Genomic DNA, 26,668 nt, shown 5'->3' with positions numbered 1-26,668 from the left:
TCCAGTCGCCACACCGCGACCGCGCACACACAACAGCAGATACGAAATAGGAACGCGATCGCGAGAGGTGCGATCGCCAGACGTGACACAAGGCAGATCAGAATAGAATACGAGGGTAGCAAAGGCACAGCAAATACAATAAGGAGATACGGAAAATAACAAACGCTAGCTAACCGCGAACACCGCACTCATTCGCAACAGTGCACGCGGTTATGCGTGATCTCCACGTGATAAGCACAATAGAGACAAGCACGTCTAACTAACCATTAACAGACAAACATGAAACAGAGGACGCGAGCGCTTGCTTAACGGTTACCTCACCGAGCCTGCAGCAAGCGTAGCGGACAAGACAGACACACGAAAACAGGGACAAACGAGAGATAGGATCCACAGCACTAGCGAAAAGTGGCTAGCGTGATCCAGGTACAGAGTAGCAGAACAGAAGGATCCCCAGCGCTAGCGAAAAGTAGCTAGCGCGATCCCAGAAGACAGAACAGAAGGATCCCCAGCGCTAGCGAAAAGTAGCTAGCGCGATCCCAGGAGACAGAACAGAAGAGATAGCTGGTAGCAACCGCTGCACCAGCTATACTCCAAGAACAGAGATCAGAACCATTTCCTGTCGACCACCATTGGGGCAGGACAATGGCAACAGGCAAGACAAGACAGAACAGGCAATACAGATAATACAACCTGACTGGGCTAGAAGGGGAGCCTAAAGCAACCCCCAGGAATTAACTATACTAGATAGCAATGGCTGACACTCCAGCAGTGTCCATCAGGAACAGAGCATGGAAAGGAAATGACCAGCAAAGCCTTCTGGGAAACATAAAGCTCTTATAGTGCCAGTCATCAAAGAAGGCAGGTAGGGGATTTGCATAACGAATGTATGCAAATTCCCCAGCAAGAGAACAGACCAGAAACTTGCAATGGAAAGACAGGTCTCTGTTCCAGAGACCTGCAGCCCACAGACTAGAGGAATGGACAAACAGCTGTCTGCCTGTGCAGCCAGCTGAGCGGATCATCACACAGATCCATTCATTGATCTGTGTCTCCCTATGAAAAACCGACGGCTTCTCTGAAAAGCCACGATTTTTCTAAGTGTCACGTCATCCTTTTCAGTTCCTGTAAGCGAAAGCTCTGGCTTACAGGATAAATAACAAAAAAAATCACTGCGGCCATCTTATGGCCAAATAGTAAAACTACATCTACATATATATTTTTTTAAAATATACACAATCAATTACATTTAAAAGTATCTGTTTACCTCCCCACTCCCAAAAAAAACAAATAACATTTTTAATTAAAAAAAAAAATTACAATGAAAAAAATAAATAACATAATTACCTAAGGGTCTGAACTTTTTTAATATGCATGTCCAGAGAGTATATTACTATAATCTTTTTAAATTATAATCTTGTAAATAGTGATGGATGTAAATTGAAAAAATGCACCTTTATTTACAAATAAAATATTGATGCCATACACTTGTATAGGGACATCATTTAAATGGTGTAATAACTGGGACAAATTGGTAAATAAAATACATTGGTTTTAATTATGGTAGCATGTATTATTTTAAAGTTATAATGGCTGAAAACTGAGAAATAATGAATTTTTCCATTTTTTTCTTAATATTCCCATTAAAATGCATTTAGAAAAAAATTATTCTTGGCAAAATGTACCACCCAAAGAAAGCCTAATTGGTGGCGGAAAAAAACAAGATATAGATCAATTCATTGTGATAAGTAGTGATAAAGTTATTGGAGAATGAATGGGAAATGAACTTGCTTGGATGCATAAGGTGAAACAACACTGAAGGCTGAAGTGGTTAAATGACTTTGGAATCAATGAGGGACTGGGGAACTGGAGAATGAAAGATAAGGCTATTAGAGATGGTGAGTGACTTAGGAAGGGGAAAAACAAACGTTAAAGTACTTGGGAACTGAACAACATTGGAAATGGTTACTTGTGGCAGAGGAACTATGAGGTGGTCATAGAATAAAATTAGAATGAGAAGTAAAAAGGTGATCAACCAGTGAGGGAAATTTGTGTGTGGGGGAAGGGGGAGGGGTTGCCAGGTGGGAGAAGGGGTCATAATGTGTTATTGTTTTGTAAATTCTCCACAGATGCGTTATCAGGTGGAAAATGTAACTCTTCTTCCTGTGAATAAGTCACTTCCTTGCCATGGTCTCCTGTGTGCATGCATAGCATTGTATTGCAGTAATGGATAACAATGCTCTTCTGGGATTCTGTATTCACAGCTGATTACAGAGGAAAACACCCACAGTGCCAGCATTACTCAGTTATTCCCAGAGACAGCTGGAAACTGCTCCACAAACTCCCCAACATCACAAAGTCACTCTTGTGCATTGTGTACATCAGAGGGACTAATAACTTCTATAGCGCTGCAGCATAAGTGGCCATAATCACTCAGTGCAACATCACAGTGTGACTCCTCAGCATTATGTACACTGGATACTGTGGCCTGTAAGCATTGCCTATAACATGGTACTGTTCTGGTGCCTACAGTGACTGTGGCAGTAGCAGTAAAAACAGCATGAATTCATGGTTGCACTCTGTGTGATACTGATAAGTGTAAACTATGTATTTTTATAGTACAGAAGACGTTTAGACTAAGTAATAATAATAATAATAATATTATCTACGGTATACTCTAATAATATACTCTACAGATGTCCACCCCTCTCATCAATTGACATGCTCCAGGACTTCTCCAGATCAACCCCTTCTCTATGGAATGCTCACACCTACCTGCAACTCACTTAAAGTGGATCCGAGATGAACTTTTACTATTGCATAATTGTATTCCTTTCCTATTGTTTATAGGGCATTCCTCAAGCCAAATACTTTTTTTTTGTTTTAATACTGGTATTGGTGGAGGGTGTGTAATGTAATGGTGAGGGCATGATACAGTAATGGCAGAGGGTGGATATGGTGATTGCTGATAGTGGATATGGTATTGGTGGATGGTGTGTACAGTAATGGTAAAGACAGGATACAGTAATGCCAGAGGGTGGATATGGTAATGGCTGAGGGTAAATATGGTATTGGTGGAGGGTGTGTACTGTAATGGTTAGGACAGGATACAGTAATGGCAGAGGGTAGATAAGGTGATGGCTGAGGATGGATATGGTGATGGCAGAGGGTGGATATGGTAGTGGTGGAGGGTGTGTACAGTAATGGTAAGGACAGGGTACAGTAATGGCAGAGGGTGGATATAGTGATTGCTGAGGGTGGGTATGGTATTGGTGGAGGGTGTGTAGAGTAATGGTGAGGATGATACAGTAATGGCAGAGGGTGGATATGGTGATTGCTGATAGTGGATATGGTATTGGTGGATAGGGTGTACAGTAATGGTAAGGACAGGATACAGTAATGGCAGAGGGTGGATATGGTGATGGCAGAGGGTGTATAAGGTGATGTCTGAGGGTGGATATGCTGATGGCAGAGGGTGGATATGGTATCGGTGGAGGGTGTGTACAGTAATGGTAAGGACAGGATACAGTAATGGCAGAGGGTGGATATGGTGATGGCAGAGGGTGGATAAGGTGATGTCTGAGGGTGGATATGCTGATGGCAGAGGGTGGATATGGTATCGGTGGAGGGTGTGTACAGTAATGGTAAGGATAGGATACAGTAATGGCAGAGGGTGGATATGGTGATGTCAGAGGGTGGATAAGGTGATGTCTGAGGGTGGATATGCTGATGGCAGAGGGTGGATATGGTATCGGTGGAGGGTGTGTACAGTAATGGTAAGGACAGGATACAGTAATGGCAGAAGATGGATGGGGTGATGGCTGAGGGTGGATATGGTAGTGGTGGAGGGTGTGTACAGTAATGGTAAGGACAGGTTACAGTAATGGCTGAGGGTGGATATGGTAGTGGTGGAGGGTGTGTACAGTAATGGTAAGGACAGGATACAGTAATGGCAGAGGATGGATGGGGTGATGGCAGAGGGTGGATATGGTATTGGTGGAGGGTGTGTACAGTAATGGTAAGGACAGGTTACAGTAATGGCTGAGGGTGGATATGGTAGTGGTGGAGGGTGTGTACAGTAATGGTAAGGACAGGATACAGTAATGGCAGAGGATGGATGGGGTGATGGAAAAGGGTGGATATGGTAGAGGTGGAGAGTGTGTACTGTAATGGTAAGGACAGGATACAGTAATGGCAGAGGGTGGATGGGGTGATGGCAGAGGGTGGATATGGTAGTGGTGGAGGGTGTGTACAGTAATGGTAAGGAGACAGGATACAGTAATGGCAGAGGGTGGATGGGGTGATGGCAGAGGGTGGATATGGTAGTGGTGGAGGGTGTGTACAGTAATGGTAAGGAGACAGGATACAGTGATGGCAGAGGGTGGATATGGTATTGGTGAAAGGTGTGCACAGTAATGCTAAAGACAGGATCCAGTAATGGCAGAGGATGGATGGGGTGATGGCAGAGGGTGGATAATGCTGATAGCAGAGGGTGGATATGCTGATGGCTGAGGGTGGATATGCTGATGGCAGAGGGTGGATATGGTATTGGTGGAGGGTGTGTACAGTAATGGTAAGGACAGGATACAGCAATGGCAGAGGATGGATGGGGTGATGGCAGAGGGTAGTTATGGTATTGGTGAAGGGTGTGTAGAGTAATGGTAAGGGCAGGATACAGTGATGGCAGAGGGTGGATGGGGTGGTGATGGCTGAGGGTGGATATGGTAGTGGTGGAGGGTGTGTACAGTAATAGTGAGGACAGGATTCAGTAATGGCAGAGGGTGGATGAGGTGATGGCTGAGGGCGGATATAGTATTGGTGGAGGGTGTGGCTGAGGGTGGATAAAGTCATGGCTAATAGCGTAGGATGATGTCTCTAAACCTGTCTCTAATGCCACAGAGTTATTTGTTTTATAATAAAGTCTATTTCTGATTTTCCCAGAGTCAGTGGAAACGTATTGCTGTCCCTGGCAGCGGTGGCAGAGGAAATGTATATCTATCGCCTTATCCTTGTATGAAGTAATTATCCCTCTCCGAGACCTCTAATGAGAAAGTTAATTGGAAATGACATCAACTCCAACTCAATCTGCGCCGGCAGTCGGCAGACATCTTGCACGGAAGGCCTTGTTAACCACTTGGTGGCCCCGAAGGTGTTCAGAGTATCAGAACGTGTATTTATTTCCTTTTAAGCAATACCAGTTGCCTGGCTGTCCTGTTTATCTTCTGCCTCTAATACTTTCAACCACAGACCCTGAACAAGCATGCAGCAGATTAGGTGTTTCTGACATTATTGTCAGAACTGAGAAGATTAGCTGCATGCTTATTTCTGGTGTAACTCAGACACTACTGTGGCCAAATAGATCAGCAGGGCTGCCAGGCAACTAGTAGTGTTTAAAAGGAAATACATATGGCAGCCTCCATATCACTCTCACCTCAGGTTCACTTTAAATACTATTCCCCCACTGAGTTGTAGCGACTCGGGGTGGGGGACACATAATTCATATTCGTATTATCTTGTTTTTATCTAATTTGAGCTCGGCTATTGGCCGTTGCCCAAATTAGTCACTGAGCAGCGCTATAGCCGTAATTCTCATTATGACCTATGTCGTTGTCCAAACGATAGGCACAGCTCTGCTCCGAAATAAACGAATCTGGCAGCTGGGGAGGCGGTATCTTCCGCTCCTCCTTACCATGACACTGCTTGCCTGCCCTACTACCCTCACTACTATGCTCGCCAGCACTACAGGGAAAGGCTTCTTCGGGACTTGGCCAGCCGGTCCCGCCATTTTGCCAAAGTCCAAAAATACAAGTTCCCACAAGTTTTTTGGGGGACATTGGCTACATCAGCCGACCAGTTCACACATTGGCTTTCCACATCCCAAAGTGGCCAACTCTGACCGTAACATATTCACAACCTATCTACCTTCATTACAAAGTACCTGAAATAAAACCTGCATGTTTCATGCGGCATTTGGTGAGCAGATTAGGGGTTTGTGGCAGACTGCTGGTAACACTTGAGATGGAAAAAAAACGCACACCTTAATCCAGCGGTTGCTGGTGCAGGATCCTTGGCACTCGCAATCCACAGAAGAGAATTATGGATCCGCACACAGACTTGTCCCATCACACACGTACCATAATCTGACCGTATGCTTACAATCGTTTCGGCGCCAGAGAGGTCCCCTTTGTAAAAGCTAGGATAGGCATGTTCCTGCATAAGTCTGTGTGCGGATCCATACTTCTCTTCCGTAGACTGCTGGTAACAGACATCTGCTGAGGGATCAGGCATATTAGGACCAACACGTTGTTGAGAACATTCTAGCAGTGGGAGGGGTTGGGGCAAAGCTGGCATTTGTCCAGGTATTGGGATAATGACGGGCAGATCCTGTAACTGTGCTAAATATTCATTAGAAACACAATTTTCCTTCTGCTGAGTAGAGATAAATCCGCAGAATGATTTATGACACAGAGTTGTCTCAGCAGGTAAGAGAATCACTATGCGGATTATTATCAGTATGGAAGTAAAGGGGGCAGATGATAGCTAATACTAAAATAGTGTTCTCAGAAGATGCAGAACAGTATGTCCCAATACATAACATGATGCTGTCTCCCTGATGCTTGCACAGTTACAAGTCCCAGTACAAGCCACAGTGCTGTCAGTCCAGTCTCTGCAACGCTACAACTCCCAGCATGCACCACGGTGTTGTCAGTCCAGCCTCTGCAACACTACAACTCCCAGCATGCACCACGGTGCTGTCACTCCAGCCTTTGCAGCGCTACAACTCCCAGCATACACCACAGTGCTGTCACTCCAGCCTCTGCAGCGCTACAACTCCCAGCATGCACCACGGTGCTGTCACTCCAGCCTTTGCAGCGCTATAACTCCCAGCATACACCACAGTGCTACCCTTCCTGCAGGGCCAGATTTGATACTTTTTGTGCCCCTAGGCCAAGTATATTGTGGCTGCTCTTTCTTGTGCTGCAGGGTCCCTCATTCCACGAGCAGCCCCTTTCTTTCATGAACAGCTCCCTTGAGCATCAGTTCCCCTTTTTCATGTGAAACTCCCCATTTTCAGCCTCCTCTTTCATATGTAGCAACCCCTCTTTCATATTAGGGCGCCCTCTTTGGCTGAAGCCGCTCAAGGCCCGGGCCTTTGTGGCCTTTCCAGAAATCCGTCCCTGCCTTCCAGAGCTCCAGTGCTGCTTCAACATGAGCGTACACCAAAATAATTCTTCTCAATTTTCTGCACAGTTAAAAGTCTATGTATACAAAACACCAGCTACAAGTCCCTCAATGCACCACAGTGTTGTGTAATCAGAGCCACAACTCAGCGCACACTATGGTGTTGTCTCTCACATCAGGTATAAAGTACAAGTTCCTTCAAACACAACTTTCCAGTATCTGTAGAAGTACGGGTCCAGCATGCAGTCATCCTTCCCAACATTTTTGAGATAACAAACAGGGACACCTTTAAAGAAAACCTGTACTGAAAAAAAAGTTCCCCTGGGGGGTACTCACCTCAGTAGGGAGAAGCCTCTGGACCCTATTGAGGCTTCCCCCGTCCTCCTGTGTCCCACGGCGGTCTCGCTACAGCCCCCGGAACGCACATGCGACAAATCCAACAGCCTGTGCAATATTTACCTTTTCGGGCTCCAGCGGGGGCGCTGTTGCGGCTCTTCTGACGGTGATAGGCGACAATAGCCGATCTCCGTCGGGTCCGCTCTACTGCGCAGGTGCAGGAGACTTACGCCTGCGCAGTAGAGCGGCCCGATGGAGATGGTCAATTTCCGCCTATCTCTGTGGGAAGAGCGGATACTGCGCCTGCGCTGGAGGCAAAAGGTAAATATTTACATCGCTGCCGCTTCGGGAGGATTTTCTCCGCCGCCGTGGGACCGAGGAGGACGGGGAAGCCTCAATAGGATCCAAAGGCTTCCCCCACCCGAGGTGAGTACCCCCCAGGGGAGTTTTTTCCATTACAGATTTTCTTCAAGACATGTCGCTGTCAAACCCCCACTACACCCCTAGTCATGCATACCGTAAAGAATTCATAAGCAAAAAATGTAATTTTATAATTCAAACCACACTGGTCCTTTTTATCATCACTACTTTTCCTTCATATTAACATTTGAAAAATAAGAAATATTTGAATTTAAAGTGAACCAGAGGTGAAAATAAACTGAAGAGATAAACAATTATATTTATCCTCCTACTTCTAAAAACATTTTTAAGTATCCCAGAGTGTTCTTTTATATCAAAAGATTTACAAAGTGGGTTGAACGTTTTACTGTCTTTAAGCAGTGATGCTCGGATACCCCCCAATCACGAATTCGAGTAAATCCGGCCGCGGCAGAATAGAAATCCGGATATGCCGTGATCGGGATCTGGATTTGAATTGGAGCTCCGAATTCGATTTTAGCCGTGATTGCATGTAGAATCCGTGATCACGGATTTGACTTTAACGTTAATACATGCTACAATCACCAAAATTGCATGGATTATAAAGGTGATCAGTGGTTATTTTAAAGTTTCAAATGAAAAAAGTATTTGTGATTAAAAATGCGCCAAAACCTGCCGAATTTAGCAGTTAATAGCAAAGCACCCTTACATGATATAATCACCACATTTGCCAGATATGTTAAGTAGAACAGTGGGAACAAGGGGGACTTTTTTGTTTTTCAAAAAGATCATATAATTTTTGAGAAAATCGATTTTAAAATTTCAAAGGAAGTTTCAAAGGAAAAAAGTATACATGTAAATGCGGTAAATACATTAACTGTCATTTACCGCATTTAAATGTATACTGTTTTCCTTTGAAAGTTTAAAATTGATTTTCTCAAAAACTATAAGGTCTTTTTGAAAAAAATGTTTTCCTCTTGTTCCCACTGTTCTACTTAACATATCCTGCAAATTTGGTGTTTCTAGCATATAAGGGGGCTTTGCACTTAACCTCTTAAGTGGACGGGTTTTCAGGTTAATAATCATGGCCATAATCACGGCTAATTTTGCCAAGGAGAAGTAGATGTGAGTGGCACTCCCTACTTTCTAACCTGGAGCAGTGTAGGTGTATATGGGCAAAAAAAAAACAACACTTTTCTCACCAGATCACCGACGCTTCTGCTGCTGGGACGTGTGCACATCGGAATGGGTGAAGAAAGCCATCAGTACATCCAATACATAGAGAAAGAGCAAAGTCTCCGGGCACCTTCCGTCCAATTGTTTTATTGCAGTGTTAGATCGTGCGTCTACAATACAGCCATATGACCGATCCTCAAGTGATGGTGTGGTGGAGGTGGGGGGGCACCGAGCACCAGTTGGGGCCTGCGACGGCCGTTTCGCGTCTCAGTGGACGCTTGGTCACGCTATGCTCCAATAACTGAAGCGAGATGCGACTTTCCGGTATATCGCGGGGATATGCCCCGCCCCTTCCGGTTGTCGCACTCGCTATTGGTGAGTGAAGATCAAATGGGGCAATCTAGCCAATGACGGACCGCATCTCCTCCGTGTCAGAACTACCATGCCCATAAGGCTGTGCGGCCTGAGAGGCATAGAAGAGGCTATGCGCTTTCGCCGCATTTCATTGGCTGTCTCACAATCTGTGCAGCCAATCCCTTACTCAATTATGCCGCACAAAAAACGGCTGCATACATTTTAGCAACATCTATCCGAACTGCCTGGGCTTGGTAAAAAGGGGGGAAAGAAAAAAAAGGCCATTTTAAAAAGGTTCCCCACTATTCATCTCTGTCACGGAGGAGGGTCTCTTCATATGGCATATCCCTAAACATTATGTGATTAATGCAAAAGTGACACACAAATTTAAAAGGGATAAAATCCGGGCGTTTCAGACCCAGCTGCAGCCAAAACTGCTCTAAAGTTACAGTATACCACCAAGCAATTATAAACATCTAATTATATGGCTCTAACTTAAGCCTAGACAGCTATATGCAGGGGGAACAAATACAGATACAAAAGAGGGGGCTCAAAGGGGACACATTCGACCTTTGCGTAACCTCCATCACACCACCACTCTAGGACGATTGAAAATATATCCAAAATCACATATACAAGAAACTGGCAAAATTTACAGGATCCACTCCCATCATTGATGTACCCATTCAAATCGTATATACTGCCGTACCAATTACATATTTATGGGTCTAGCATACATGCCAATTCAATTTTATCATTCAGACCGGCTGGTCCCATTGCTTCCGTACGCAGTATAATACATGTTTCTTTCCTAAGGAGTAGTTTGTCCCTGTCACCCCCTCGTCTTGGGGCCTCAACTCTATCCAATACTGCAAATTTCAATCCGTAACAACTTCCTCCATGTTCTTCCTCCATGTGTGATACCAACCTAGTGCAGCTCTTCCCAGCTTTAATTGTACTAACATGCTCCCCAATTCGTATTTTAATCGGTCTTGTTGTTTGTCCGATATAAAATCTTTTACAGGGGCAGAAGATCACATATACCACATAATCGGTTAAACATGTATATAACCCTTTCATATGGAAATCCACTCCTCCCACCGTTATGCATCTTTGCGTAATCATTTTGGGGCAGTATTTACAAAACACACATTTAAAGTTGCCTTTAATAGCGTATCTATTCAGCCATGTTGTACGTTTGGGGGACACAAACTCACTCCGGGTCAGTAAATTGGCCAGAATAGGTGCCCTTCTGAAAGCCACCCGTGGGGGTTGTGGAATTTTACTGGATAGCTCTGGATCTTGTCTGATTATCTACCAATGATTAAAAACGCTCTCCCTTATCTTATCTGCCAGAGGGGTATAATCAAAGGTAAAAACCATTCTCCTGTCCTTTTCACCTTGCTTACTGTTTCCCTGCAAGAGGGTCTCTCTGTCCTTCTCAGCAGCCCGACCTCTAGCCCTCACCAACTTCTGTGGGTCATACTGTAACGATCGGTGAGCACAGAGAGTATCTGATTACCGGTGATCTGCAGTATCACTGGGAATACAGATATATACCAGATTATAAGTGATCTGCAGTCTCACCGATAATCCGATATACTAGCTAACCTCTGTTCACCTGAGTAGAGTGTAGTGTTTGGTGTAACAGTAACACTTTGAGGATTAGGCCTCAGTGCAGCAAGGAGTACTGCACAGATTCCTTCCGCAGACCTGAGCTCTCCAAGACGGGAGGAGTCAGACTGACAGTAGGAAGGATTTCTGGAAGTGACCCTCGGGAGGAAGGGTCGCTAACAGAGCGAGGAACCACCTCTAACGGTAAGGTCGGTTCTCGAGGTCGGACAAGCCAGGTCGTACACACACAGACAGATAAATTACAAGATCAGGAGACAAAGGCGGAGTCTAAGTACAAGCAGGGTTCGGCAACGGGGTATCAGAAATATCGAGGTACAGAATCAGGAGGCTGAGGCGGAGTCTAGAAACGAGCCGGGGTTCGGCAACAGAGTGTCAGAAATATCGAGGTACAAGATCAGAGTTCAGAAGGATGGTCAAGGCAGGCAAAGGTCATAACAGATAATCACAATCAAACTAGTACTTTAAGCTATCAACAGAATCTAGCTTAGTGTAGGATTACAGCTCCAGCTGGTCCCGGCACACTAACGGATCTGACTACGGATCTGGGTGCTCCCACGTATGTGATCGCACGCCAGACAAAGAGCAAGTGAACAACCAGCAGTATATATACTCTAGGACCTTTCCAGGACCTCCCTAATTGCTGGTCCAATGGGAGCAGTGGAATTTGTCAGCTGACCCAGCTGGTCAGCCGACTCCCTTCTAACTGCTATTTAAACTCTGCCTCTGTGCTCGCGCGCGTGTAAGTCTGAAACTTGGTGGACTATCAGTCCCAGCCACACCAGTACTGTCATGCAATGTATCTAGTGCGGGGGCCGCCTCTGATGCGGATTCCGCCGTTACCAATGCGGATTCCGCCGCACTGCCTATGCGGCATGCGGCGTTTTTTCCGCGTTGTGACGCCATGCTGGACGCGGAAACAGCCGCCTCACTTCGAGAGATGGCGGCCTTTCCGCGTTTCCTTACACATACCCTCTTTTCACAAATCTGTGGGTCAATTCAGTTGCTTGGTCATCGAACGTCGATTGTTCCTTCTCAGGCGAAGATATTGGCCATAAGGGATTGCATCCACTACATGCTTCGGGTGGAAACTCCCAGCGTGAAGGACCGAATTGGTTGCGGTCAGTTTACGATAACCCTCGCTGATCAATTTATTGTCAACAATTTTCAACCTCAAATCTAAAAAGACCACCTCATCACCTATCATCTATGAGGTGAATTGCATGTTGATATTGTTGACATTTAGGTACCTCACAAAATCGAGGAATTCATTTTCGGTGCCAGACCACACCACCAGGACGTCGTCTACGTACCTGGACCACTGTCTGATGTGACCTCGGAAAGGATTCGAATCCGAGTGCACCGCAGACTCTTCCCAGGCCCCCAAAAAGAGGTTGGCAAAGGAGCATGCCACTGGGGTCCCCATAGCAGTCCCCGCCACCTGTTGGTACCAGCGTCCGTCAAATAAAAAGGCGTTATGTGTCAAAACAAAATGCAAACATTGACAAATGAATTCAATATACTCATCATCCTTATTGGTGCGTTGTAGGTATTTTCTGACGGCCTGCACCCCCAGGTCTTGGGGAATTCTGCTATACAGACTGACCACATCAATTGTGGCCAGCCTGTCTCCTGGGACCCAAGTGGCACGCTCCACATTCTGCAACACCTCCAGGGTATCCCTCAAATAAGAGGGCACCCCTCCAAGTAGGGGGCACAGGAGATGGTCCAGGTACCTGGACAATCTCTCCGTGAAAGACCCACAGCCTGACACTATGGGACGTCCCGGCGGTGCGGCCAAGGACTTGTGAATTTTTGGGATGTGGTACCACACTGGTCGTCTAGGGAAGGTCGGGATTAAATCCCTCGCCAATTTCTTGGAGAGAAATCCTCTCTCCATTCCTCCTTCCAATAGGGCCTTCAACTCACTCTGGAAGCGAGGGGTTGGGTCAGGAGGAAGCGGACAATAAGTGTCTTTATCATTAAGTTGCCTTTCGGCTTCCATCCTATATTGCTGAGTCGTCATTATGACCAGATTACCTCCTTTGTCCGCGTTCCTTATGACCAACCCCTCATTCCTCCTCAGCCATTCAAGTGCCTTTCTCTCTTGTACACTCAAATTTGGAATGGCTTGGTCATAAATCTGGGCCTTAAGATCTCTTAATACGGCATCAAAAAAATGATCAATACTGGACCCTGGGGAGACTGGGAAGGGCTGCACCGATTTACAGGCTCTGAAAGTACTGGGATCTCCCAGTTGCAAGTCCCCTGTGGCCAAAACATCAGACCAATCCAGTCGTCCACCTCCCTCCCACAGATCATTTAATATTGCTTGGTGATATACTGTAACTTTAGAGCAGTTTTGGCTGCAGCTGGGTCTGAAACGCCCGGATTTTATCCTTTTTAAAATTGTGTGTCACTTTTGCATTAATCACATAATGTTTAGGGATATGCCATATGAAGAGACCCTCCTCCGTGACAGAGATGAATAGTGGGGAACCTTTTTAAAATGGTCTTTTTTTTCTTTCCCCCCTTTTTACCAAGCCCAGGCAGTTCGGATAGATGTTGCTAAAATGTATGCAGCCGTTTTTTGTGCGGCATAATTGAGTAAGGGATTGGCTGCACAGATTGTGAGACAGCCAATGAAATGCGGCGAAAGCGCATAGCCCCTTCTATGCCTCTCAGGCCGCACAGCCTTATGGGCATGGTAGTTCTGACACGGAGGAGATGCGGTCCGTCATTGGCTAGATTGCCCCATTTCATCTTCACTCACCAATAGCGAGTGCGACAAACGGAAGGGGCGGGGCATATCCCAGCGATATACCGGAGAGTCGCATCTCACTTCAGTTATTGGAGCATAGCGTGACCAAGCGTCCACTGAGACGCGAAACGGCCGTCGCAGGCCCCAACTGGTGCTCGGTGCCCCCCCACCTCCACCACACCATCACTTGAGGATCGGTTATATGGCTGTATTGTAGACGCACGATCTAACACTGCAATAAAACAATTGGACGGAAGGTGCCCGGAGACTTTGCTCTTTCTCTATTTATTGGACATAATCACGGCTAAATCTGTGATCACGAGCCAGATTTGGACCACGATCATGGGTGCATTCGGAACTGAATCCGTGATGGAGAGGAGATCACAAATTCAGAATCCGACCTCGTGATCAGGAAAAACAGCTTATGATCACGGGTTACCCGTGATCATGAGGTCGTAAATGAGCAACACTGTCCTTTAATCAGTGGCAGTCTATTAAGTGTCCCAGAGTTAAAAAAAGGTCAATAGTTCATGTATTTTATCTCTCCCTGCCCTCAGAAGTTATATTCAGCCATGAAAAGTTTTATGGTTGTAATTTGCTTATCAGTGATGCTTACTATATTCCCAACAAGCTGTCACTTCCATGCCTAAAATTAACTCTTTCAGGCAGCAAAATAAAACAGTCTGGTTATTAATATGTTTTGTACTGTACAAACACATGTTTATCTCATCATGTCACATATCACCTTAGGCACACTTTAAAAGACAAGAATAATGGTTTGAGTCAATTAAATATTTTTTTCAGCACACAAATTCATGTATTTATAGATCTTCTTTACATCAGTCCTGAAAGAGGGACAAATGAGTAAGAAAGAGGTGCAGATTCTGCCCCTTCATTCGCTTCCATCTGAAAATGGCGCCTGTGAATAATGGCGCACAGTGTTGCCGCTAATCCGTTTGCCGCTTATCGCTATTTAACGTTAAAGCCTTATTGTTATTTAGCGTTAAAGCCTTATCGTTATTTAGCGTTAACACACAGAACCCTCTCTGTACTTATCCCTAACCCATAAACCCCCCCCTGGTGGTCCCTAACCCATAAACCCCCCCCCCCTGGTGGTCCCTAACCCTAACCACCCCCCTGGTGGTGCCTAACCCTAACCACCCCCTGGTGGTGTATATTGTACTGTATACCTAACCCTACTCTCACACAGAACCCTCCCTGTACCTATCCCTAACCCTAAGACCCCCCTGGTGGTGCCTAACCCTAAGACCCCCCCCCCCCCCTGGTGGTGCCTAACCCTAAGACCCCCCTGGTGGTGCCTAACCCTAAGACCCCCCCTGGTGGTGCCTAACCTTAAGACCCCCCCAGTGCCTTACCCTAACCTTGACAGTGTTACATTAAATCCATTCACCGTTTTGCAGTTAAATAACGTCTGCAGTTTGGCTTATGTAGGGCGCTATTGATAAATAACGTTAGTGTGTGCCACTATTGTTAAATAACGTTAGTGTGTGCCACTATTGATAAATAACGTTAGTGTGTGCCGTTTTTCTTCTTTTTTCCCTGTGCGCCATTATTATGCAGTACTAACGATAAATAGCGATAAGCGTATCTTTTTAATGCGGCGCCATTCTTATGCATAGGCGCTGTGCGTCATTATTCACTGATCCCGTTAAAGGGACCCTGAGCAGGTGATAAAAACTAAATTTCCACTTACCTGGGGCTTCCTCGAGCCCACCATAGGCCTTGAGGTCCCGCGTCGTCCCCCTGGCTCCTTCCCTGAACCGGCTCTGGTTGCAGAACGACCTTGGCCTGAAGTTGTCAGGTCTGGTTCCCACTTCCGTGTATAGCACCTTTACCCTGGCCGGCTACGGATCATCACACCAGCCTGCATGAAGTCCTGCACATGCACAGTTCTCTAAGATTGAACCGCGCATGAGCACCTGCTCAAGGGCCCTTTAATCTAAGTACTAGACAGGACTGGACTGGAATGGAGCTGTACACCTTTTATGTGTGAACTTAATGCTACAAGTCTCAGTATTCGAGTTGAAGAAAAAAGCGGGGCACCACTCCTTTAAAAGTCCCTTTATTCCGGTGGGGGAGACAGCAGGTACATGCAGTGGGGGTATCAAGTGCCTGACAGCTGTTTCGCTGGGTTAAACCAGCTTCTTCAGAGGCAGTATGAGGCAGTAACATACTGCCTCTGAAGAAGCTGGTTTAACCCAGCGAAACAGCTGTCAGGCACTTGATACCCCCACTGCATGTACCTGCTGTCTCCCCCACCGGAATAAAGGGACTTTTAAAGGAGTGGTGCCCCGCTTTTTTCTTCAACTCGATTGGATTACAAGGATTCTGGATGAGCACGCTCTGTGTCCTGGTCCCAGTCCCGGTGTGTCTGCCCTGCTGCATTTGGTGCCAGGTACTGTTACTTCTCTTTGGATTTACACCAAGTCTCAGCATTCACCAGAGTACTACCTCTAAATGCTGAGTTGTTTTTTCCCCCTGAGAAACCAGTCATGTATTACCGGTAAGTTTGGTATCGAAATTTACTTCTCAGCGGGCTGTTGTTTTTCTGGCATGCTTCAGATGATGTCAGAGTCACCTAGATCAATGATAGCCAATGTGCCTACTCTGTCGTATTTACTGCAGGCTGTTCTCAGTTCAATATTGTTACCACTGTAGTGGTGGACTCCGGACTTTGCCAACATTGCATAGTATTCAATCTCTTGATTTCCTCAGCGCTGGGCAGTTGTTTGCAAGAATGACAAGCTTAGCTTTGCCTTCCCAGATACTCTGCTTGTAACTAAGGACATATTTGCCACTTTTCATAACAAGCTGAAGCCTTGAGTTGATGGACTCCATGGACTTTTTCGTCTTCTTGGCGGCCGCCATGATTGCAGTAATCCCGGACCAGCAGCGCAGCTCAAGATGGCCGGGGAGCAAGAAAAGGAATGCTACGTTTTAAAACCATATCTGTTTGGTTTAGTGTGGTATATTCAGCATATAGTAATACAATTTACATGCGCTTACAGCACATCATCATTTTGCCATGTGTTACACAAACCACGTAACATACATAACCCGTGTTATATATACAATGCAAATGTTTTTTAAGCAATAAGCGCATTGTTTATAGCATGAGCACAATTTACGAGTTCTGTGTACGCACATAAATGTGAAGGCTATTTAAAGTGAACCAGAACTCTATTAAAAGAAGGAGGAAAAACATAGATAAATCCACCCTGTATGTGTTTAGAGAGTTTAGCCTATCTAATTCCCCCTCATCTATGACTAATCACAAGTTATAATTTGATCTCTCAGCTGTGTCAGCTCAGGAATCTCGAGTAGCTAATTTGTAAACACAGGGTGTTAACCCTATGGCTGCTTCCAAACCACAAACTCCCTTCTAGCGTGGGAGAGCTATCATCCTGTACCACTGAAAAGGGGGATCCCAAAGGGACAATTCCTACGGGCTAAAAGAAATTGTTCGAATCAGGAGGATTTTAAAAATGAGTGTTGTAACCTCAAGAGAAGATTCAAAGCAAGGGGATACCCAGATAATGTTTTGTTGAGAGCAGAGGAGAAAGCAATAGAAACAGAGAGATGTGAACTCCTTGTCCCAAGAACCAGAGATAAGATAGAGAAGGGAAAGACAAGAATTATCAACACCTTCACCAACCAATCACCGAATGTGAAAAAAATTATGGAGAGACACTGGTCTTTGCTAATGCTAGACCCACAGTTAAAAGAGATCCTACCTAACTTCCCACAGTTCACCTACAGGAGGGGTAGAAACCTGGGGGACTCATTAACACACTCCTATCTACCACAGGCTCAGAGAACCATAAGAGGGAAGAAGAAAACATGGCTTAGTACAGATATGAATGGTATGCACAGGTGTGGAAAATGCAAGGCTTGTGATCATGTAGAAAGTGTAAACAATTCAGAGCACCAAGAAATGGAAGGGTGTTTGACATATGGGATTTTTACAACTGTAATACGGAGGGGGTTGTCTATGCACTTAGGTGCCCCTGTCTATATATTTATATTGGAGAAACGACCAGATCAGTCAAAACACGTATCCTGGAGCACATTGGTGACATTAAACATAAACGCAATACACCTGTTGCACGACATTTCCTGGAATATCATGGGGGCGACCCCGAGGGGTTAAGGTATTGGGTAGTTCAACAATGGAGGATGGGCCCAAGAGGAGGAAATCTGGATCAGAAATTGAGGCAAATTGAAGCTCAATGGATATATAGGATGGGTACCTTGTCTCCGGGTGGCCTCAATGAAGGTTTCACCTACACACCATTCCTATAAATGCACCCACCCTCAATAATTGCTCCCTATTTATGTATTGTGTTATATATACCAGTGCCTTGGAAATAACTCTATTGCTATCTTTGCAAAGATTTATGTACATTATGGTATATACTTACCTGAGTATGTAAACACTGAATATAAGATCTGTAGCTACCAGCTTCCCCCGGGCATTAGATGATCTTTAATAAATATCCTTGACTTTGGTGATAAAAATGTTGGTATGTGTGTTATAAAAAGTCCACCTCTGTCCCCCTTGGTCATGGGTGGAAATAACCACTCCTTTGAGTGTATAGCCTTGATTCTTAGAAGATGATACAGCAATACGAATCTACGTGATAAAGTAGGGGGCGTGATGTGTTTACACTGTCACCTCACTCCCCCTATCGCGCATATCCACCAATGACAGCGAGGTGGGCGTCAAATGAATAGCCCAACCGAATGTTTATCGCTGAAGAGATCCGCCCCCTGCTCCTACGCATTGCCGCTGCCCTATGGCAGGCGTACATGCGGAGATATCTCCGCCTTCACATGCCGCTGATTGGCCGCCCGCATGGGGGCCAATCACGCTGCTTGCCTGGTGATGACGCCAATGTGCTGTTTCTCCATTGGCCGACTTCAGAGCGGCCCACGTGACCTTATCAGACCAATCAGAGCGCTGGTTTTTTGGAATGAGTAGTTCCTACGTTCTTTATGCCTTTCTAGGAAAGCATTTTTTACCACAAGTGAAGACCAAATAGCTAAGGTAATGCGCTATATGGATTTGTTTCTGTAGAGTCCAAATCTCCCTATAATGGGTATTTTAAAGATTCATGATGAAGTATTGAGTCCCCCCTCGATTGGATAATATTATGACTGATAGATGTCGGGACCAATGAGGGGCTAGGAATGAAGGAGAGTGGGCGGATACATGCTCCACACCCACCTCATGTGACCTTTGAACAGTATAAAAGGAGGGGCTCTTCCGCCATGTTGGCTAGGCTGTTATCATAGGCCTATACGCTTTGCTACCATTTACAATGTTTTAAATTACTCTGTAATCTATCTTTTCACTATATGCACTAATGCACTGCACTTTTGTCCCTTGATAAAGCTTCCAATAGGAAGTGAAACATGTCGGGTTTTGTATGGTGGGGGGTCTTTGTAATTTGTAACTAAGCACTTTATAGTTGAAGTAGGAGGAGAGCACTCTCCAAATTACCATTTACCTACTGGATCAACTATTTGTACGTAGCTAACGATATGACAGTCTCATTTCTATTTTAATGTATAAATAAACGCTAAGTTTTATTCCCCTGACAGGGAAATATTTTGTTAGTTTTTGGAAAAATCAGGTTCTGTGTTGTTTTCTTAAGTTAGATAGGTGTCCTGACACCATTTACCTTCCTAGGGGAATATTTACCTTTTTGTAACATGGCGGGTTTTTTGGACTCTATACCTGACATTAATAAACTTATCGCAGAGGCAAAGGAGGTTTTTTCCAATCACAATGAAGTAAGCGACCCGATCCCAAATACAACTATTGTATCCAACCCTGAAATAAATGAGGCCTTCAAAAAGATCTTTAACATCTACAAGGATCACAATCGTAGTTGGTGGGAGATTTCAAGTTTTAATACGTACTTAAAGGAAAATATTACGGTACGGGGTTTGCGTAACCTTGTAATACCACATAAGCATGCAGAAAACGAGGACTTTATGAAGGGGTGGAATAAATTAAAAACCAAACAAACTCTGGAACTCATGACATACCTTAGGGACTTTGAGATTAAATATTTGGAAACTATTAATAAAAAACTGTCAGAAGAACACAAAAAAATCATGAGTTTTAAAACCAACCCTGTGTTTAATGAACTTGAACAAAAATTACAAACTAAAGTCCACTCGCATAAAGAGATGATTAAAACTAAAAAACATAAGAAATACGTACGCGACACTAATGACTTTAAACAAGGGAAGATCTATAATTGGAAACGTAATCCAAATCCACCTAAAAATCCCCCACATGATCCCAATAACTCAGGTACAGAAACAGGCACTGAGTCGGAAGGGGAACAAAGTACAGGGTCAGAATCAGGGGAGCGGGTCGTAAAACCCAAGAAACCGAAGGGGAGGGGCAGACCAAGGGGACAGGATATACCCCCAGGATATACCCCAAGAACCTTAAGGAACAGAAACAGATGGGGCTACAAGCCAAATCCGAGAAGGGAGAGAGAGGAGGAGTGGTAGACAATGATATACATGAGGATAAGATGTTAGTTATCAATCTTTCTGAGCGAATATTAGACCAGGCAGAGATCTCAGTACTAACAAAAGGACTGTCGTTTGTCCCCACCCCCAATTTCGATCTCTTTGAGACAGTGAAAGATGTTAACCGATTTGCCCGTAAATTAGCGATTCATAAGTTTATAAACACACCAACCATGACTAATAAGAGAATCTATGAGAGAGATGAACTGGCTCTTGATGTTTTAAACTCCTTGCTTGAAGAAAACAGCACCGGAGTGGTGCAGGTGGGGACCCCTGTGAGCAATCTACCTACAAAGAGTAAATTCTGCCCAAGCATTAATAACTATCCCTCAATCCAATGTTTTTTAGATGTGGTAACAAAAGACTTGGAGGATCTGGCTAGAAATTCTGGAACACAACCCTGTAGAAAGATGTCAAATTTAAGTAAAGGAGAGGAAGAGGCCTTAGAAAGACTGATGAAGAATGATCAAATTGTGATTAAAAGATCAGATAAGGGGGGTAATATTGTGATCATGACTCGTGACAAATATGTACAAATGTGTCAAAAATTATTAAAGGACTGCAAGCAATATAAAAAACTTGATAAGAACCCCACTGAGATCTTCCATAGAGAAATGGAGGACTTCCTTAAAATGGCAAAAACCAAAGGCATCCTTGACAGTACAGACTTTGACAAGATTCTTAATAAATTCCCTACGATACCAACATTCTATGCCCTCCCCAAGGTGCATAAAAATATTACATCACCTCCCGGACGTCCGATAGTTTCGGGAAATGGCAGCCTGACAGAAAATGCTAGTAGATATGTCGACTACTTTTTACGCCCATATGTGGAGGCCTTGCCATCATATCTGAGGGACACGATGGACTTGCTTAATAAATTGAGTGATATTAAGATCACCAAGAATACATGGCTGGCTAGCCTAGATGTAGAAGCCCTCTACAACAACATCGGGCATAACTTGGGCATACAGGCGGTCGATTATTACCTCAAAACTAGAAGTATACATATGAGGGAACACTCCATCTTTTTAATGCAACTGTTACAATTTATTCTGACACACAACTATTTTCTGTTTCAGGGCCAGTTTTACCTACAAGAGAGGGGTTGTGCTATGGGCACAGCATGTGCCCCATCTTATGCAAATTTATTCCTTGGGTGGTGGGAGGATACCTATGTATTTGGGGAAGATCTGGCAATCTACGCCTCCCACATAGTCTTCTGGGGCCGTTTCATAGATGATGTCTTCATTCTGTGGGACGGCCCCAGAGACATGTTTGTCGAATTTATATCCCTGCTCAATAACAACCAAATCGAAATGTTCTTTACCTATGAAATTGACCAAAGTACAATAAACTTCCTGGATGTACAAATATGGAAAAACCAGGATGGTGGTCTGGACACTAAAATATTCCGAAAGGCGACATCCACGAACTCCCTTCTAGCGTGGGAGAGCTATCATCCTGTACCACTGAAAAGGGGGATCCCAAAGGGACAATTCCTACGGGCTAAAAGAAATTGTTCGAATCAGGAGGATTTTAAAAATGAGTGTTGTAACCTCAAGAGAAGATTCAAAGCAAGGGGATACCCAGATAATGTTTTGTTGAGAGCAGAGGAGAAAGCAATAGAAACAGAGAGATGTGAACTCCTTGTCCCAAGAACCAGAGATAAGATAGAGAAGGGAAAGACAAGAATTATCAACACCTTCACCAACCAATCACCGAATGTGAAAAAAATTATGGAGAGACACTGGTCTTTGCTAATGCTAGACCCACAGTTAAAAGAGATCCTACCTAACTTCCCACAGTTCACCTACAGGAGGGGTAGAAACCTGGGGGACTCATTAACACACTCCTATCTACCACAGGCTCAGAGAACCATAAGAGGGAAGAAGAAAACATGGCTTAGTACAGATATGAATGGTATGCACAGGTGTGGAAAATGCAAGGCTTGTGATCATGTAGAAAAGTGTAAACAATTCAGAGCACCAAGAAATGGAAGGGTGTTTGACATATGGGATTTTTACAACTGTAATACGGAGGGGGTTGTCTATGCACTTAGGTGCCCCTGTCTATATATTTATATTGGAGAAACGACCAGATCAGTCAAAACACGTATCCTGGAGCACATTGGTGACATTAAACATAAACGCAATACACCTGTTGCACGACATTTCCTGGAATATCATGGGGGCGACCCCGAGGGGTTAAGGTATTGGGTAGTTCAACAATGGAGGATGGGCCCAAGAGGAGGAAATCTGGATCAGAAATTGAGGCAAATTGAAGCTCAATGGATATATAGGATGGGTACCTTGTCTCCGGGTGGCCTCAATGAAGGTTTCACCTACACACCATTCCTATAAATGCACCCACCCTCAATAATTGCTCCCTATTTATGTATTGTGTTATATATACCAGTGCCTTGGAAATAACTCTATTGCTATCTTTGCAAAGATTTATGTACATTATGGTATATACTTACCTGAGTATGTAAACACTGAATATAAGATCTGTAGCTACCAGCTTCCCCCGGGCATTAGATGATCTTTAATAAATATCCTTGACTTTGGTGATAAAAATGTTGGTATGTGTGTTATAAAAAGTCCACCTCTGTCCCCCTTGGTCATGGGTGGAAATAACCACTCCTTTGAGTGTATAGCCTTGATTCTTAGAAGATGATACAGCAATACTAATCTACGTGATAAAGTAGGGGGCGTGATGTGTTTACACTGTCACCTCACTCCCCCTATCGCGCATATCCACCAATGACAGCGAGGTGGGCGTCAAATGAATAGCCCAACCGAATGTTTATCGCTGAAGAGATCCGCCCCCTGCTCCTACGCATTGCCGCTGCCCTATGGCAGGCGTACATGCGGAGATATCTCCGCCTTCACATGCCGCTGATTGGCCGCCCGCATGGGGGCCAATCACGCTGCTTGCCTGGTGATGACGCCAATGTGCTGTTTCTCCATTGGCCGACTTCAGAGCGGCCCACGTGACCTTATCAGACCAATCAGAGCGCTGGTTTTTTGGAATGAGTAGTTCCTACGTTCTTTATGCCTTTCTAGGAAAGCATTTTTTACCACAAGTGAAGACCAAATAGCTAAGGTAATGCGCTATATGGATTTGTTTCTGTAGAGTCCAAATCTCCCTATAATGGGTATTTTAAAGATTCATGATGAAGTATTGAGTCCCCCCTCGATTGGATAATATTATGACTGATAGATGTCGGGACCAATGAGGGGCTAGGAATGAAGGAGAGTGGGCGGATACATGCTCCACACCCACCTCATGTGACCTTTGAACAGTATAAAAGGAGGGGCTCTTCCGCCATGTTGGCTAGGCTGTTATCATAGGCCTATACGCTTTGCTACCATTTACAATGTTTTAAATTACTCTGTAATCTATCTTTTCACTATATGCACTAATGCACTGCACTTTTGTCCCTTGATAAAGCTTCCAATAGGAAGTGAAACATGTCGGGTTTTGTATGGTGGGGGGTCTTTGTAATTTGTAACTAAGCACTTTATAGTTGAAGTAGGAGGAGAGCACTCTCCAAATTACCATTTACCTACTGGATCAACTATTTGTACGTAGCTAACGATATGACAGTCTCATTTCTATTTTAATGTATAAATAAACGCTAAGTTTTATTCCCCTGACAGGGAAATATTTTGTTAGTTTTTTCAAATCAGGAAGTAGACAGATTTATTGCAGAATTTCTATCAACTGTAACAAAGAAATGTTTTTCTTTAAAGGACAGGTGCGAGGTCTCAAAAAAACCTAGATCATGGATCTACTTACCTGGGGCTTTCTCCAGCCCCCAGCAGCCTATCTGTCCCTCGCTAGAGATGTCCCGAACGGTTCGCCCGCGAACGGTTCCAGGCAAACTTTAGGTGGTTCGTGTTCGCCGGCGAAGGCAAACTTTTGCGGAAGTTTGATTTGCCCCATAATGTTCCATTGAGCAGAACTTTGACCCTCTACATCACAGTCAGCAGGCACATTGTCACCAATCAAACTACACTCACTGCTGGAGCCCCCCCCCCCCTTATAAAAGGCAAGGTTCTCCTGTCGTGTTACTCACTCGTCTGCCTACAGTAATTAGCTAAGGGACAGCTGCTGCTAGGGAGAGTTTAATTAGACTCTTGTAGGCTTGTTCCTAGCTGATTGTTATTCCTTATATTACCTCTCTCCTTCCTCCCTCTCTCTCTCCTCCTGGAGGGAGGAGGGTCTCATCTTCCAGGGATTTGTAGTATTTCAAAAGCCAGCTTACATACCGTGGCTGGGAATTGAACCCAGTCTTGGCTGGGAATTGAACCAAGGTCTCAGTGTGTGGTAGGTAACTCACTTAACCACTATACCACCAACAACACTACATGCTGAAGCCAGGGAGAGAGGGAGGAGGGAGTGAGGGATTCCTGATGTCATAAAACAGTGTAGGCCTGCAATTGAACATTCAATGAGATTTCTGACCTTAAAACACTGCTTTGTATTTAATCCAGATTTTTTCTGGGACTTTTGATGTGTATTTCACTCAACCATGTCTTCCTCCAGGTATTAAACCCCTTGAAACATCTTTTCTATCATTTTTCTAGCCAGCAGAAATTTTTGAAAATTTTTAAGTTCGCCTCCCCATTGACGTCTATTGCGGTTTCGCGAAAGTTCGCGCGAACCGAACCTCCGCGAAACTTCGCGAACCGAAAATCGGAGGTTCGCGACATCTCTATCCCTTGCTGCAGCTCCGGTGTCCTGGGATCCCCTCCGTTGGAGATGCCGACCTCGCCAAGTCCGCGCCTCTTGTGATCGCACTCATGTGGTCTAGAGTGTCAGAAGTGGTCAGAAGTATTGTGTCTGTGCAGAACACTCCAAACCACATGAGCGCGATCACAAGCGGCATGGCCACGCATGCGCAGAAGATGCTGATTTGGTGAGGTCTCCAACGGAAGGGATCCCGGGACACCAGAGCTGCAGTGAAGGACAGATTGCCTGCCGGGGGCTGGAGGAAGCCCCAGGTAAGTAGATCTATTTTTTTTTTTTAGACCTCGCACCTTTCCTTTAAAGATTATTATGCTGTTGCTTATCGTTTGCGCAGAGAGGAAGTTCTGAGTTTAGGTCCGCTTTAATGAATATACCCCAATCTTTCTTATCTTATTGTACTACCTATCCATTACAATGGCTGCCTATTGCATACACATCTTAAGAGGGGATTACTGGCTACACATAAAAGGCCTCTCTCTTACTGCCCACGTTCGGCATGTGACAGACCACAGTGACTTTTGGATAATTATTTTATTGATCACTCAGGCAGTTGCCTAGAACAGCTACGTAATCACTGTATTATACAATAATCTTCACAGGAACGGTGATAATATCTCTCAGGAAATGCCGGGGCGATCTATTCACACGCCGCATTCTGAACACACCAGTATTGATTTTGGCCGGACACAAGTGTGACCGTCCCAAGGGACATTATTGCTTTTTCATTAACACTTTCCCATTATTGTGGCGCTGTGATTCAGTTTCCCCTTCAGGGGGGGTTCCCTCCCTGGCAACTGACAGCACAGAAGCAACGCAAAATTTACGGTTCTATGCCAAACGGAGATCAGTCCACTGAAGTGTCTGTATTTCAGCTGCGGTGGACAGTACCATATATCACCCACCTCAGCGCTGTCCATCTCCAGCCCGTGGGGCCACATGTAGGCTCATGGAACCTCCTGGTGATGGCTTTCTACAGAAGAACCTGTCTTGACGTCAAAAGGCAATTACATGCAGACACATCTAACAACAGCAGTGGTACAGTTGACAGCTCTCTAAATGAGACCCATAGCTTCGGAGCTGACTATAAGCTGTTGGGGTAGATGGAAAAAGTATCAATGATAATGCGGGTGAGAGATGGAAGACATGAAGAAATAGCTACAGTAAACAATAGTGAAAGACTTTCTCTCCCAAACGGACACTTAAAGGAAACCTAAAGGGAAGTAAAAAAAAATGAGTTTCACTTACCTGGGGCTTCTACCAGCCGCATGCAGCTGTCCTGTGCCCTCGCCAGTCCTCAGCGATTATCTGTTCACTGTGCCACGAGTATCCTTCTTTGCGTTCCCCTCCGCAATAGCATCCTGCGTGAAAAAGGATACGTGTGGCAAGGGCCGCGCAGGTGCAATGGCCCACCGACTCCGAGTTGGTGAAAATGAAACTAGCTGGGGGTGGGAGAATAGAGGATTGTTGAGGCCCGCGAGGGCACCGGACGGCTGCAGGGGGCTGGTAGAAGCCACAGGTAAG

The 26,668-nt window shown here is 44.9% G+C and overlaps 1 long non-coding RNA gene and 1 pseudogene across 1 annotated transcript in view; one reads left to right on the top strand and one right to left on the bottom strand.

Annotated features, from left to right (window-relative positions):
• Window positions 1-26,668, top strand: part of LOC137532422 (uncharacterized) — a 226,063-nt gene that overhangs the window by 114,617 nt on the left and 84,778 nt on the right. The gene's annotated exons all lie outside the window — the stretch shown is intronic.
• On the bottom strand, window positions 16,360-16,745 carry LOC137531607 (large ribosomal subunit protein eL30-like; annotated as a pseudogene).

The sequence above is a fragment of the Hyperolius riggenbachi genome, chromosome 9, assembly GCF_040937935.1.
Source record: "Hyperolius riggenbachi isolate aHypRig1 chromosome 9, aHypRig1.pri, whole genome shotgun sequence".
NCBI classification, from domain to species: domain Eukaryota; kingdom Metazoa; phylum Chordata; class Amphibia; order Anura; family Hyperoliidae; genus Hyperolius; species Hyperolius riggenbachi.
This window is presented reverse-complemented; position numbering and strand designations above follow the sequence as displayed.